Source organism: Podarcis liolepis, assembly GCF_965112155.1.
Source record: "Podarcis liolepis genome assembly, chromosome: 10".
Lineage (NCBI taxonomy): Eukaryota > Metazoa > Chordata > Lepidosauria > Squamata > Lacertidae > Podarcis > Podarcis liolepis.
The window spans coordinates 1,062,535-1,067,100 of record NC_139562.1 but is presented as its reverse complement, the minus strand read 5'-3'; the positions used below and the strand labels follow the sequence as shown (position 1 = coordinate 1,067,100).

Genomic DNA, 4,566 nt, shown 5'->3' with positions numbered 1-4,566 from the left:
GCTAAATGTTACAGATATTATGCCTGAATGTATCCTTTCAACTTGACAGCTCAGGGAAGTTACCTAGCTTTAAAAAGAATATAAAATCATCTCCTTTCCCAGTTCCCCCCATTCCAAAGCTATTTTCCCCTTGAAAAAGGACTCCAGGAAGTTTCCAGAGGTGACAATTGCTGGGCTCATTGTTAGCCAAAGGAAGCCAAATCTCATCACCTGACTCGCCTCAGGCTCCAGACATGAAAAGGAACTTCTATTGTACTTTTGGGTGGTGGGTACTTGTGACATAATTGTCTATGCTCATCTTATACTTCTGTGTTTCCCTAACACATCTGTCTATGCTAATGATGCGTAACCCTCCCCTTTTGTGACATGACAGTGATGTAGCAGTGATGCAGCAATGATGCTGTACGAACTGTATTCTGGGATATGGTAGGAAGGTTTTAAAAGTCCTTGTCACCCCATCCTCGGGGTTCAAATTTCCTCCTTGAACCTGTTGCGCAATAAACTTTGGTCTACAGCTATTTGCTCCAGTTGGCTGGACTCCTCCCTTTATTCCGCAGGGACCCGCAGGGCTCAGCCCGACGAGCTGGGGGACTGAGCAGCCTCGCACCTAGATTTTTCTGTAACACCCCCCCCCCTCCCAAAGAACGGCTCAACATCCACGCCCGTGGGTGCCTGTGGCCAGCCCAGACCCTGGAGCATCTGCATCTCTGCCCCAGCTTGAAAGTTAGGGGCTGCAGTGCTGGCGAAGCTTATCTCCCCCTCCCCGTCCAGACAGAGGAATGGCCTTGTGGGGTTGGACAAGAGAGTCCCATCTGGGTGGTGTGGAGGGGGCAGTGCGGGGGCTACGAACTGTAAAGTAGGGAGGGCCCTCCTGAGTCATCTAGTTGAACCCCCAGCATAGCAGGAATCTCAGCTAAGCATCACAGGCAGGGGGCCATCCAAGCTCCCCCCACCCCACCCAAGGAAGGCACTCTCCCCACTGGCTGTGCCAGACTGCCCTCTCAATGGCCCCTCCTGGCACACTTTCCTGTGGCCAACGACTCTTCCCCAGGGAGGGCATCTGAACAAGAGACCACCCCCCTGTAGGGTGCTGTGTTGATGTCCGCCAGGCTAAGGAAAAGCAAAGCAGCTGCGCATTGGCACCGAGGGCTCCCAGACTTCAGCCAGTGCCCTCCAGGTTTCCTGAGTGCAGGCATCGTGCTGGCTGGCACTGAGGGGAACTGCAGGCCAACCTGCCTCGGGGGCACCTGCGTGGAGATGGCGGTGCCAGGGAGAAGAGCAGCAGGTTCAGCCAGAGGCTCCTAAAGGCTCTGCCCAGTTTCTTGGCGTGGAAGATGTGACCAGCCAGCAGGGGCTGGGGCTGCAGCAGGGGGCTGGCCCCTGTTACCCAAGGTAAAGGACCCTGGATGGTCAAGCCCAGCCAAAGGCGACTATGGGGACTTACTCCTGAGTAAGCGTGCATCAGGCAGTGCTGCAGAGTGGTGCTTCCAAAAGCAGCCAGTTTGCACATCTCATGGGATTTAATGTCTTGCCATTATAAATGCACGGGGATAAGTGCATTTATAGAGACACATTTCCACAAAACACCCAAAGTCCAGCATGTAGCCGCAGGTGATACAACAGGAGCCTTTCTGCAAATGGCCTTTGCAACACAACTCACTGGGTGGTAACAAAGTAGACACATATGCCTCTTTTGCAACGTAGCCCCGTTTCCTCAATGAATCCACCCATTTCAGTAAAACCTGAGCTGAAATAGTAAGGAGAGCAAAACAGCAGCCCTGTGTGACCCCCGTCAGCCCCCAGACTCCCCCAGTCACGTGGCAGGAGATTCATCCTGAGCCCCCCCCCTCCGTGAGATGGGTATGACATCATGGATGATCCATATGAACCATTGGTGATCCACATGATCCAAGCAGACTGGTCCAAAGAGCAGATCTCTAGGCCTGAATGAAAGGGGTCTGCGGTGATGGATTCTGGAGTCAAGAAATCCTCCCTTTCCAGTGATCTCTCAGGCTGGCCAGGAAAAGGCAGCGAGCAGGAATCGTCAGGCATCCCGATGGACAGACAGACCTGTCATGTTGCCAAAACACGAACTCGGAGTCTGATCTGATTTAAATGCAGAACTCATTTTGTGACTTCGCTGTTGGATTGTCGGGATCAGCCCCTCCCCCTCTCCTGATCCCAGAAGGAAGACCGGGGGGGGGTTTCTACTCCTCCTTCTCCCCCCCACCCGCTCAATTCTTTCCCTCCCCTCCCGGCACATCCTCCTCTCACCCCGCCCCCACAACCCCAGATCCCGCCCCCAATACATTGCTCCTCCTCCTCCTCCTCCTTCCTCCAATCCTGCTTCGCTCCGGAAATGAGGGGGGAGCCCCCCTCCCAACCTGCCTGCTTCTCCCGCAAGTGGAGCGTCCACTCCGGATTGCTGCTCTGCGGCGTATCTGGGGGGGGGGGGGGAGGAGGACGGGAAGAGGAGGATCCCCGCCCAACGTGGATGTTGCAGGAAGGAAATGAGAATCGGAGCGAGGACAAAGAGGTAAAGGGGTCGCGGGGGGGGGGGGCGGAGAGAGAAGAGGACCCAGAGACCCCTCCAGCTCCCCAAGCGCCTTCCGTGGGGCCTGGATCCCGGCACGCGTGCGGAGATGGGGCGGAGATGGGGCGCCCACCCACGAGGACTCCCTGGGGCGCGGAGAAGCGGGCCAGGAAAGGGTTAAGGTGTGAGGGAGGCGCCTGGATAGAGACCCCCCCCGTGCCTCCCTTGCTCCTGTGGGGGGGCTGCGAATGGAGATGTGTGGCGCGCAGGGCGAGGGGTGACCCGAGCCAAGGGGGCCTTTGGGTGCAGGGGAGACTCCGGGAGAGAGGGAGGGGGTCGAGGAATGGGGGGAGGGAGGGGAGCAGGGCAGCGGGGGGGGGGGGAGATAGGAAGACCAGTCTTGGGGGAGAAGTCTCCATCGTGGCGCCCGCTGGGAATAACCGGAGCGCTAGGGGCTCCGCGCAGAGAGAGGTGGGCCACGAAAGGGTTAACGGGCACGAGGGATAGAGACCCCCCTGTCCCTCCCCGGCTCGTCTTGGGGGGCCCCTCCGGCTGGAGAGATGGGGGCGCAGGACGTGGGGGGAGTGGTGCCAAGGAAGCCTCTGGATGCAGGGGAGACTCCGGGAGAGAGGGAGGGGGTCGAGGAAGTGGGGGGAGGAGGGAAGGCAGCATTGGCAGGGGGGGAGATAGGAAGACCACTCTTGGGGGGTCTCCATCGTGCCTTCCTTGGGGAATCTCCGGAGGGGCCGCCTTGGCTTCTCCCTCCCACCCAGGAATGCCCCCCCTTCAAGGCGACCAGAGAGGGATCCCTGGAAAGTGGGGGTTCTGTCCCCCCACCCCTATTTTCCTGCAATCTCCATCCTCTTCCCACCCCATAAGCCCCTGCCCTGTCCGGACACAGCGATTCTGCCCAGTCCAACCTCTGGTCCCCTGGAGAGGAGAGGAAATCCCCAGAGGAAGAGGAGAGGGGGGAGGCCTTCTCAGAAGCGACTCTTGGTTTCCGCAATCCCACCCAGGAAGCAGCCAGAAACCTTTCCCTCTCTCTCAGGCTTCTATCATTATTGTCTTTTCCACTGAGGATGAGGATAATGTACACCTGTCATCAGAAACAGGGGTGCAGAGTCCATGGAATGGCTCTCAGGATTGATACAGAAGTTGCACCTCAAAAGCATTTCTGTTCCTCTTATTCTTCATAGGCAATGTCAGAGTGACTGACAAGCTGAGATACAACCCATCATCATCCGATGACAGCGACTGCATGAATCTTCCCAGTCAAAGGACCCATTTTCATGATAGACAGTGCCTGTGGCTGGAGGCTCTACACACCGGGTGTGCCTGTGCAGGCCAAAGACTGCCAGTATCAGCACAGGTGAGGTGTGTGTCATTCCCAAATTTACAGACTGTGTGTGAATGAGAGTTTGTGGGTGGGATTATAGTTTATGGCAACCCTGTGATTTTCTCCACCCATAACATTTCGTAAGCTAATATTGCAGTACGAATTCCAAAATAACTACAAAAAATCACAAGATGATAATAATAGTACACTGGTACCTCGGGTTAAGAACTGAATTCGTTCTGCAGCTCTGTTCTTAATCTGAAACTGTTCTTAACCTGAAGCACCACTTTAGCTAATGGGGCCTCCTGCTGCCCAAGACAGGTGTTGATCATCATGTGAGCTGCGCACAGGTGGGCTGAAGCGAGCTACTGCCATTCCTGTGGAGCCTCCTTTTATTGACACAAGTATGCAAGCCAGGCAAATACATTTTTGGGCTGTGACCTTTACATCTTCCGTCCCAAAATCGTGGGGTGGTACAAAGCTATTTTGGCACCTGTTCCACAGCGTCATTTCCCCCTTGCTCAATGTATGATGAATGGAGACAAACGTCTCATGGAAAAGGGTTACAGACAGGACACCGCAAACTGCTGAGATCGCAAAAGGTCAGGCAGAGGTGGAACGATGTACAGACAGCTGTGGCTTGTCGGGGGGGGGGGGTTGCCCTGCACCCCAAGGTCACGCGTGCAGGCAGATTGTG

The 4,566-nt window shown here is 55.9% G+C and overlaps 1 protein-coding gene across 3 annotated transcripts in view; it reads left to right on the top strand.

The window, feature by feature from the left end:
* The first annotated feature begins 2,346 nt into the window (after positions 1–2,346).
* Positions 2,347–4,566, top strand: part of LOC310686844 (uncharacterized protein) — an 82,091-nt gene continuing 79,871 nt past the window's right edge. For all 3 annotated transcript variants that reach the window (XR_014516123.1, XR_014516124.1, XM_083461190.1), the window contains exons 1-2: positions 2,347–2,536; positions 3,730–3,902. The gene's annotated coding sequence lies outside the window, so the exon portion shown is untranslated. The remainder of the gene's footprint in view (positions 2,537–3,729; positions 3,903–4,566) is intronic.